The sequence below is a fragment of the Macaca nemestrina genome, chromosome 7 (assembly GCF_043159975.1).
Source record: "Macaca nemestrina isolate mMacNem1 chromosome 7, mMacNem.hap1, whole genome shotgun sequence".
NCBI lineage: Eukaryota > Metazoa > Chordata > Mammalia > Primates > Cercopithecidae > Macaca > Macaca nemestrina.
In genome coordinates, this window is record NC_092131.1 from 50,381,690 (window position 1) to 50,393,903 (window position 12,214).

At 40.7% G+C, this 12,214-nt stretch overlaps 1 protein-coding gene across 2 annotated transcripts in view; it reads left to right on the top strand.

The window, feature by feature from the left end:
- The window catches only part of LOC105473610 (solute carrier family 35 member F4), a 288,352-nt gene that overhangs the window by 192,297 nt on the left and 83,841 nt on the right, over positions 1 to 12,214 (top strand). The window lies entirely within an intron of this gene.

Below are 12,214 nucleotides of genomic sequence, written 5' to 3' on the forward strand. Positions count from 1 at the left end.
TGTCATCATTTAGCTCCCACTTATAAGTGAGAACATGTGGCAGTTGGTTTTCTGTTCCTGTGTTAATTTGCTAAGGCAAATGGCCTCCAGCTCCATCCGTGTCCATGCAAAAGACATGATCTCTTTCTTGTTTATGGCTGCACAGTATTCCATGGTGTATATGTACCACATTTTCTTTAGCCAGTCTATCATTGATGGACATTTAGATTGATTCCAGGTCTTTGCTATTGCGAATGTGCTACAGTGAACATACATCTGCATGTGTTTTTATGATAGAATGATTTATGTTCCCTTGGGTATATACCCAGTAATGGGATTGCTGGGTTGAAGGGTAGACAATCTTTGAAGAAATACATTTAGTATATTCAATCACTTCTGTTCTATGATTAGCAAAATCAATCTTGAGTACTGGCTCTGCCACTTCCTGTCTGGGTGACCTCGAACAAGTTATTTATCATCCCTGAACTTTAGTCTCCTTATCCTTAAAATTGAGACAATACTGGTGCTTGCCTCATAGGATTGTCAAGAGTAGTAAAGGAAGATGTTTAAATAATGTGACATACAAATATCTGGCCCATAATGAGATGCCTAGCACAATAAGTATTAGCTATTATTATTGTTATTTAAAATTTGGGGTTGTGGAGCATGTTACCCAGGCCTCAGGGAGGATGGGCTGAGCCTGGGTAGGCTGTCTGAAGACCTGAGTTAAGGAATGTAATATTTTTCACTCTGACAGGTGTCTATTTCTCTATAAGCCTTGGCTTGTTCCCAGTCTTTAAGGTGTGTGTGTGCAGGGTGGTGGGGTGGGGGGGGTGGTTGGTGTTTGAAAATATGAGGAGTGGATGACAAAGGGAAGGAAAGGGGAAGATGGAGGAAGGTCCCTAGAATGGTTCAGCCCCACTCTGAAGTGGAAGCATGTTGTTAAAACAGCCCACCCAGAAATGGGGAGCACATGGCCCCTGCCCACCTGCCTTCTTGGGAAGCTCGAGAAGCCAAAGTCACTTCTTACTCTCATTGCTTGGTTAGGCTCTGTTTTCAAACCTAGTGGTTTATCTTTCACTGTGGCTTAGTAGATTCGTATTTCCAGATCACTGGGACAGGCCTGGAGGACAGAAAGCCTGATTTTCATGGAAGCAACTCCCAGTAGTTGATACATTTATTGATGCTCATGGAAGGAAGCATGATGCTCATTGTGTCCTGTGTAATCCGCAGTTTAGAACTGGACTGCCAGGCACGGTGGCTCACGCCTGGAATCCCAGCACTTTGGGAGACCAAGGCGGGTGCATTACCTAAGGTCAGGAGTTCGAGACCAGCCTGGTCAACATGATGAGACACCTTCTCTACTAAAAATGCCAAAAAATTAGCCAGGCATCGTGGTGTGTGCCTGCAGTCCCAGCTACTTGGGAGGGTGAGGCAGGAAAATCACTTGAACCTGGGAGGCAGAGGTAGAAGTGAGCTGAGATCATGCCACCGCACTTCAGCCTGGATGACAGAGCGAGATTCTGTCTCAAAAATAAAAATAAATAAATAAATAAACAGAACTGGACTGCCCAGTGTTCTGCCCTCAGTGTTCTAGTGTCCCATCCATGTAACAGGTAGCATTATGGTAACAAATAACAATGCTACCTGTTAAATGGGTGTCTTCCATGGTAAAAGAGAAGATAATAGTTTGGGCACAGTCATTCTTGAGCAATTTTGAAGTGACAAGTAATGCAGTTGCTGAACATCAGGCTGACGTAAATGTGTGTTCTCTGCACATCTGTCTCTGGTAACTGCATGGCCATCAGCAGATTAGTAAATGTCCCTGTAGGTGATGGGCAACACTGAATCATCCTCATTGTCCTATTAAAGATATTAAAATTTGGGGTTGTGGTGCATGTTACCCAGGTCTCAGGGAGGATGGGCTGAGTCTGGGTAGGCTGTCTGAAGACCTGAGTTAAGGAATGTATTATATAATATATATATAAGATATATATATTAGATATATAGCATATATATTATATATACGTTCGTTTACCATATTCGTTTGTTTACCAAAGAACGAATGACCACTGTTCTACTATATGCTTTTGTTGCAGCTAAATTTAGTTATGTAACTTCATTAATAATATATGTAATATATATAACATATATATTATATATCTATGCTAATATATATTATATATAACATATATTATGTATCTAATATATATTACATTCATATTATATATCTAATATATATATTACATTCCTTAATATATATAATATATATAATTAATATTCTCCTCTATGTACAGTGCTATACTGCTATAAGGAATTTTTTTCAATGAAAGCTGAAAATCCAAATTTGTATTTGAAATTTCCCAAATGTTGAATGTTGGCAACCAATTCAAAAAAATAAAAACAGGATTTGGGCTAACTGAAACATGCCTGCAGATTGTGTAGCACCTGTGAACTGCCAATTTGCAGTCTCTTTCTTATGGCTTTGCCTGGTGGCCCAGGATGGTTTGTATTTTCTTGGCATGGACTAAGAAGTGATACCGACCTGTCACTCCTAACAAGGGCCCAGCAGCGTGATTTCACCAACAGACCAATTTGTGGGGATTGTGAAGTTCTGATTTTAGTTACCTGTGACTCTTTCCATTGCCAGAACTCCATGAAACTAAAGGGTTGATGCTTGTCCAAAATGTGTTACTGACTAACTAGAGAAATATGAACAATTGTGTCAAGGTATCAGATGTGTGCAACTTCATGCTGGCTCTGTGGTCCCTGTGCTATAAAGATAAATCTCTTGTTTGGTGGCTCCCACTGGTGCTTTCAGAGGCTGCTAAGCAGAGAGTCCCTTGGTAACAATACCAAACAATTATGAGGTTTTGGCAGTAGGATAATTCTAGGCAAGGTCAATACTGTGGTTGTCTGGCCCTCTCCTGAACAATCTGAACTTGGACTCTAGAATTGAAATGCCAACTGGCACTTGGAAAATATATTAATTCTATAATTAGACAACAGTTAGTATTTAGTTTTACCAAAGAACGAATGACCACTGTTCTACTATATGATTTTGTTGCAGCTAAATTTAGTTATGTAACTTCATTACTAACAAGATATATTCTACATCTATACAGTAAAACTGAATCAGGTAATGTCCAGGTAGAGAATACATGACACACTCAAAGGGGCAATTGAATGGAGTGAAACGAAGGTTTTAGCTATGAAGGTTTGGTCAGGGCTAAGGGAAACCAACAAGAAATGGTGAAGAAGGGAGCAATTCCCACTCTTAGACGTGAAGCAATCAGGGAAAAAGTGATTTGCAGGAAAAAGCAGCTATCATTTCCAGTAGCGGAACACCAAATGGGAGTTGTGGCCTTAGTAGAGCACAACCACTGTCAACCATGGCCCAGGGGAGTGGCCTCTCTTTTGCCTCCAATCTCCTTTCAGTGCCCTACAATGGCCAATCCCAACCAGCAATTAAGTACAGTTCATTCAGTGTTCAGAGGTCAACCTCTAGTAGAATAACAGGTGGAAAAGGATGGAGAGTGAGTGTGAAGGGGAAAATGGGGAATATCCAGAACACCTTGCAAACTTTTAGGAGAGGCTATGTTTTAGTCCATTTTCTATTGCTATAACAATATCTGAGACTGAATAATTTATACAGGGTAGAGGCTTATTTTGGCTTATGGTTTTGGAGGCTGGGAAGTTAAAGATCTGGCAGCTGCCTCTGGTCGGCTTCTAGTGAGAGCCTTGTGTTGCATCATAACATGACAGAGAAGCCAAAGGGGAAATTGGCATGCACAAAGGGCAAGCATGAGATGCTAGGCTTATAACAACCTGCTCTCACAAGGACTGACCTAATCTCATGAGAATGAGCTCAGTCTCTCGAGAAATGCATGAATTCATCTTGAAGACCTAATCACTTCTTAAAGGCCCCATTTCTTAAATGTCCCACTCTCAGTATTGCCATACTGTGACCAAACCTCAATATAAGTGTTGCTGGGGCCAACTATATTCAAATCACAGCGTGCTCTAATAACAGCATTTCCCAGGTGGCAATTTCAGCTTGTTTCCAATGGGCGTTAGGTGATACGTTCCACAATAACTAGTAATGTATAACCTCTTTAAAAAAGGAATGAGAGGGAAAAGAGGTTGAATCCAAGTTATAGAATTCTGATCATGAGATTTCTACGTGTTTTCAAAGAATGCATTTGGAACTGTTAGAGTGAATGGTGGCAGCAAAATCCTGAGACACACTCTCTGACATCTGCCTTACTTCACTATGTTTAAAATAATGTTTTTGTTTTGAATGGGTTTTAAATCATGGACACATTTTGCAGATCACCACAGGTCTCACCATTCCCTAATGCTACACTCAGTTCTTTAGGTTATGGTCTGGCTGTCGGACACTCTTGAGTTTGTGACCCTAAATCTAAACCTCAGAGGAGTGGTTCTCAGTGTGTGGTCTTTATTACATGGAAACTTGTTAGAAGTGCATATTATTAGAGTCCACTTCAGATATCCTGAATCAAAAACTTTGGAAGTGGGGCCAAGCAAATTGTTTTCACAAACCCTCTGGGGATTCTGATGCTTGCTGAAGTTTGAGAATCATAGCTCTAGGATTTGGGACCCTTATGACCCCTTCATGTAGAGCACATTCGTCTCTAGATCTGTAGCCTTCATATTTCTTCACAGCAGCTACAAGCTTGATATTATGACTCAAGTCCTTTAGGAAACTGACCTCTATAATCAGTAGTTGGATTGCTTCTTACTGATTTATTACTGCTACAGTTATTTATTGGCTTGCAATCATTGCATTGCCAAGACCAAACTAAAAGGTTTATAAAAGATGGAAGTAGAACCTAAAGTCAATAATGTTGACTTCTCTAGGTTGAGCTGGAAAAATGTTCAGATAAATATGTGCTGAGAACTCTAAAGCTTGAGAGCATGATCCATCAGGCACAAGGAAGACACTGGAGCGGAGCCTCACAGACAGTAATGAGACCCTTAGCAATAAAAGGGCTCCTCTGGGTTCCTGTTCAATGCTGCCCCCAGGCTGTAATACCAATGATTAGTTGTGTGCCCCACAACTCGTGATTGATTTGGAGGTGACTGAAAGGGCAAGGATTATGACGCTGACTGCGTTACCATGGATGAGTCATTTGACTCCGTAAATTTGAGTCTGTAAAAAGGAAGGCCTGAAGGGGTTGCTCCAGTATTCTATAACTCTATTCACGTGGTCACAGGATTGGTCTACCTAATTTAATTTTGGGTGAAACTATTGTCTAAGTTCATCTACACTGCAGAAGAAATGGAACAATCCAAACTGGCAAGTGTTGTCAGTCAAGTGAATGCATTAGTTTTATATAGCGCTTAACAAATGTTGCCAAAATGTGTAGCTTACAACAACAAATATTTATGATTTTACAGTTTCTGAGAGTCAAGAATTTGGGAGTAAGCTTTCTGGAGGGTTTCTGGCTCCAGGTCTCTCATGAGGTTGCAGTCAAAATGTTTGAAGGCTTGACTAGGCTGGAGGATCTGCTTTCAGACCCACTGTTGTTGATGAGAGGCTTCAGTTCCTTGCCATGTGGGTCTTTGCTCAGAATGCTCACAATATGGCAGCTGGCTTCCCACAGAGCAATGCTCTGATAAAGAGCTTGAGCAACAAAGACAGTGTCTTTTATAAGCTAATCTCAAAAGTGCCATGCCATCATTTCTGCCGTATTTTGTTGGTCATGCAGACCATCTCACATGGTCTCCTCCTCTGTCTCCTGGTGTTCATGCCCTGGTGTAGTCACAGAGGGACACAGAGATTATGGGGGTCATCTTGGTGGCTGGTGACCACAGTATAGCATGTAGCTGCTGATGGATTGTTTGAGGAAGCATGATGGATGCAGATGTCAGAGCAGCTGTGAACTGTAAGTGTAGACCCAGCAGAAGCCTGTCAAGAGCCAAAGCTTTTTTGCTAATTGTGATACTGTTGAATCTATTCCAGATACTACATTTTGTTGTTTTATTTGTATACCACTGCAACATTGTGGGTCAGTTCTATGTGCATAAACATGCATTTCCGCAAATGTTCACCAGCCAAAAACACTTTGTAAATCACATTTCATCTGTTATTTTTAAATCATGCCTGTTTCCTCTCTGAAGTCTCATTTTTCTAGGATGCTCAAGCATATTTGGTAACCACTCACAAATAGATATGCAAGTCTAACCAACACATATCTTCCAAGCATTTGCATGTTAGTATGACTGAGCAGAGACCTACAGCTCCTCACATTTCTTGTGGACCTGTCTTTTGGTGATTTGGGATTGAATTGATGGACGCTAATTTGCAAAACTGTGCTTCCGACTAGCTAGCTCATAACTTCATTTTTCTTTGCAGGCTTCTTGTAGCTACCTTTTAATTTTATCACCAGATCTTCTCTGTCATAAAAGTAATCTTTAAAAAAATGATTATATTGCCAAAACATTTTACGTTTATTTTGAGGAGGTAAAGTTTATTAAGCTAAGACACTAACCGTAATTTGTCCTCACGTCATTTTTTAAAATTATGTAAATAATGATGGTTCAAGTTGAAGTACAACCCTCAGCTATATATCCTTTACAGAGGAAGAATTAAGGTCGTAATTAAAAACATGGGCTGTGGGACCACATCACCTAGAATCAAATCCTAACTCTGTTATTTACCATCTATGTGACCTTGGATAAGACACTTCACCCTCTGTACTTTGGTTTCCTCATCTATAAAGTGGGAATGCTAATAGTAACTATCCCTCTGTGTACCAGGTACCTGGTACACAGAGAGCACTGGTCACTTTCTATTTATTTTCTATTTCTATTTAATTCTGACTGCTCCCTTTTGATGTCTCTGTGTGGCACAGATGTAGGAACTAGTTCATCGTAGGAACTTAAAAACTCTGACTGCTGAGACCTCAGGGACACTTCCCTGGTCTAAGCTATCTGCGTGCATTCTTTTTTCCCTTGCTGCAGACTCCAGCGACTCAGCCTGCTTTCCTTTCTTTAATCACTGTCACCACCTCCTCTGTCCCTTGGGATTCCTTTTCACATGTGACCCAACTAGAGAATGAGCAGCCTGCAGTCTTTGCTGTCCTGGAAACCAGGCATACCTTTCTTCCTCATTTTGAGTTTCCTTGGTAATTAAACGGGAATAGTCCCACGCCTGGGAAAGTAGAAAAGTGAAGGAATCTTTCTGAATTCTTCTGATGTAAGACCCACTAGGGATAGTGCCTTGGCTTCCCTAGACAATGATATCTGGGAGCCCAGCTAACCTTATCTTCTTTCTTTCCTAAGCGTGACTGTGGGACCCTCTCTTTATCTCCTCTTCTTTCTCTTTGGTTCTTGCTGACTTCTTCCTACTCGAAGACTCTATTTCTAAATCTATAATCCTAAAATGTTCAAATGTGGGAACAAGGGGTGTAGTGAGTCTATTCCTTCACTAGAAATATATATTGTCTATTTTGTGCTAGATACCGTTTTAGGATTTGTTGGCCTGCCTTCTTTGCATTTGGGGCTGGAGTGATTTAGACAGGTGACATCCATATATCTATAGAGCATTGCCTACTGAGTCATGATTTTCAGCATTTCTCCAAAAAACCTTGGCAACAAGAGCCATATCTGGTTTTAAACTGGATCTCAGTTTAGGAATTGGTGTTTGAATTGGAAATCCATGATGTGCTGCTATATTGAAAAACAAAGAGCAGTCAGAAAGTCCCTTGGAACCTGACAGATTAATAGCTCCTCTTTTATGTCTGCTATTTCATTTTCACTAAAGGGACTTCTTCATTCTCTAATTAATTGTTGAGCATCTCAAATATATGCAAACATGGAAAGAAATTTATTGTAGACCTGACAAAAATCACTGTCACTGTGACAAGCACTGAATAAAAGTTGTTTCAACACAGATATTTCCATTTGATAAGGAAGCACTTAAAATAATGGATTGGAACATTTAGAAAGCTTACATATTTGGCATCAGTTTTATTAATAAAGTATTACAAAAAATAAATATTTCATATTATAGCTAACTGCTTCTCTGAAAAATAGCATCAATTTTCTGTTTATAGAGTCTTTCATCTGAGACTCTGAGTATATTTAATGGATGTTAAGTTACCAAACACTTGTGTCAGATGACACTAAATCATAACTGTGCTCTCTATTTTGAAGAATAAAAATGAAATCACCAAGGAGAAAAGCAACTTGACAGGTTCCATAGTCATACTCATCATAGCTACTTACTGGGTGTTTACTATGTGTCAGGCACACTGTTGACATGTTTTATGCACATTCTCATTTGATTCTCAAAATTATTCTGTGAATAGGCACAGTAATCGAGACTCAGAGAGGTTAAATAATTTCCTCAAAGTGACACAGTAACTTACCAACTTCATACCACTGTAATATCAGTGGTAAACTAGTGACAAACACAGAACTAAAATCTTTCTCTTTAGGTACCTTCCCAACCCGAGGTTTCTTTATCTAATTATTTTAGAATGCTTAGAAATGTCAAATGCTTAGAAACCCCAGAATAATAAGTCATCCACCAGTATTACTGTGCTAAGTAAATCCTAGTCAGGGCCTGATTTCTGGGTTGGGGCTGCAGTCTGTGTAGAGAATAACCATCTGCCTCACCTCATAGTATAAACTTTCTACAGCTGCACAGAATCTCACGTGCGATGCAATTTGTGCCACAGTGGAGAAAAGCAAGGGCCAGCACAGGATCCTAGATTTTGGGGGAAATGATGCATGCATGATATTGTGACAGTCTTTCTAGCAACATTTACTGTGAGGTGGTAGGGTAAATTATGTCACACCAGAAATACAAAATATCACTAATGGCCGTGTGCTGGGCTAACATAGGAAGTTCATGAAAAGAATAAACAGCCCCATAGCATGAGAGAGCTCTCAGTTCCAATGTAAAGCTTAAATGGATGTACAGGATCAGTGCTGGAAAGTTATGCTCAACACATTCTAGCACAGACAGCATCCTAAACAAGATCAAACCCCAGAAAAAAAAAAAAGACTAAAAAGCCACAGTGGGAGTCTTATGGCCTTTCCTCTTCCATCTCCCAAAATGGGAAGGATAGAGGGCAAAACATACACTTGACTCTTATGAGAAAGACCTGGGCAGAGGGGAAGTCAAGGAAGGCAAACAAAAGGCGTTTGAGTCAAAAAGATCCAGGTGATGCCTGAACTTGTGTTTTCTGACTCATTGACAGCTTTGGTGTCTCATCTAAACTGAACCTTGATTAAAGACCTGCCATGTGTAAGTGCCTATGCTTGGTGCTTGGAGGAAACAGATATGTATGTTCCTTACAGTCCACGCTATCTAATAACAAAGACGTGATGTACAAATGGATATAGTCATGATGGTGACAATTGTGTTAAATTATTTACACTCAGAATATCACGGAAGGGCAGATGGGGGAGGATAAATTCTTATTGGGAGAATTGACTAGGATTTGGCACATGTCACTGGGGTAGGGGATGTTAAGCAGAAACGATAGTAATAAAAGAGGCACAGACATAGAAAGTTTAAATATAAATATATGTGTATTACATAGGTGTAGTTGCTATGGGTCAGTTGCTGTTAGGTGATGAGCTATGTCCTGTTATCCCCACTTTACAGAGGGGATGCCGAGCACATAGCTAGTGAGAGGTAGAGCTCGCATTTGAACCTATATCCTTTAGCTAAAGAACTTCTACCCTTAACTACCATGCTACTTAAAATCTGAGGAGATTTCTGGTAGAACTCTGAGTTCCCGTAGTAACAAGCCATCAGGATTTTTACATGCAAGTAATCTAAGGTACCTAATTTAGGGTTTTAATATCCTCAGAGCACATATATGTGTGTATATATATGGTGTGTATATGTGTGTGTGTGTGTGTGTATATATATATATTAAAAATGCTCTAAGGATGTGTGTGTGTGTGTGTACACATACATATATATGTGTGTCCTTAGAGCATGTATGTGTGAGTGCATGTGTGGGGGTAGGGGGGTTCCTGGCTCCTTTCTCATAGGAGCCAGCTTCCAAGTGTGTGTTTTGCACTTCATTTCCCCTTTTGGTAGATATGTACACACACACACACACATACACACACGAAACCAGCAGCCTCATTTGGTTCATATGCAAGATGGTAAGGGGAGTAGTAGAAGATGGGGCTGGCAGGGTGGGTAGGGAAGAGATGGAGCAGAGCCTAGGGCAGTCTGTGCTGGGACTTGCAGCATTCGCTCTGGAGGGAAGGGCAAGTTCCCAAAACTTGCCCAGGAGGGTGACAGGACCAGTCTTGTGATCCTGGCGGCAGCAGGGAATAATGCCTCCTCCTTTATTCCTCAGGAATGCATCTCATGGATTATGAGATTAGACGGCCACACGTATCAGGGTATAGATGAGTGGGAGGAGAGATGCTAAAAGGATAACCATGCTAATCTAGGAAGACGGTCATTTGTAAATTTTGGCACTTTATTAGGAGTGACAAATGAGAAATTACACTGTTGGTAATTGGTCATGAGTCATGACACTTGAGCCCGAGGTGAGAACTGCTGGAGTAGTGTAAGTCTATAGGTGATGACAATGAGAACTAAGAAAGGGTCATGGGAGCCTAAGGTACGAGCCTTGGCAGAAACACAGCTCTGGGTGAGGTGGCACTACAAGGCCTAGAAGGGGACAGGAGGGTAAGCATGGAGCCGCAGTGCTGGGTGGTACAGGCACAAGCTTTGTAGGGCACCATTTGTGAATGGCATCCCCTAGGGTGACACCACACACACCCCGCTACAGCTCTAACTGCCCGCCCCTCACCACTGTGTTGCATAGTTCTGGGAGTGGTGGGATAAGACTCCACAGCTCTGAGGACACAAAAGCCCGAACTTAGGTACCTTAGACCACATGAGTATAAACGTCCTGATGTCTTGTTGCTCTGTATTTTTCTCAGTCTATGCACAGTAAGCTTGATGGGAACAGACACTATCTTGTTCTCCTCCACAGCACTTGGCGCAGTGCCTCCCACCTCCCCAAACAGAGCGTTCATTCACTTGGTGAATGTCATGTGCTTCTAGAAAAAGATTATTTATAATTTATTTATTTTTCACTTTGTATTTCTTTTTTTAAAAAAAAAGGAAGGACTGAGTAGGGTGAAAAGAATAAACAGACCCATAACATGAGATGGCCCTCAGTTCTAAGTAGAGTGGTGGTTCAGCACCAGCTCAACCCTTCAGATATACAGTAAAGAACACACTTAGTTGACAGGGTGACTCTAAGATGGTGGAGATATTTCCAGAATGGTTCAAGGGAAGCTCTGAAGAGTCACACCACCCTGGAGTACAGAATCAAAAGCTATGACACACCTTAAAATATCCTCTGATTAGAGGCATGGAGGCTTCGTCAGCACACCTTTAAATAAGCTAGGGTGCTGGACACCCCGAAACACCCCCTTCTTTACCAGCTTCCTATCATGGGTTTATTTATGTACCCCAATGTTCCTATGTTGAAGTCCTAACTTCTAGCACCTCAAAATGCAACCATACTTGGAAACTAGGTTGTTGCATGTGTAATTAGTTAAAACAAGGCCATACTCATGGATGTGGTAAAAAGAACTATTCTACATTGCTGGTGGGAATGTAAACTAGTACAACCATTATGGAAAACAGTATGAAGATTCCTTAAAGAACTAAAAGTAGAAATACTATTTGATCCGGCAATCCCACTATGGGTATCTACCCAGAGGAAAATAAATAATTTTATTAAAAAGACACTTGCACATGCATGTTTACAGCAGCACAATTCACAATCGCAAAAATGTGGAACCAGCTTAAATGTCCATCAATCAACGAGTAGATAAAGAAAATGTGGTATATATACACTATGGAATACCACTTAGCCATAAAAAAGGAGTGAAGCAATGTCTTTTGCAGCAACGTGGATGGAGTTGAAGAGCATTATTCTAAGTGAAGTAACTCAGGGGTGGAAAACCAAATACTGCATGTTCTCACTTATAAGTCAGAGCTAAGCTATGAGGACGCAAAGGCATAAGAATAATACAATGGGCTATGTATTGGATACAGTGTATACTGCTTGGGTGATGGGTGCACAAAAACCCCAGAAATCATCGCCACTAAAGAACTAATTTGTGTAACCCAAAACCACCTGTTCCTCAAAATGTATTGAAATAAAATACTTGAACTATGAAAATAAGTAAAACAAAGCCATACTGGATGAGT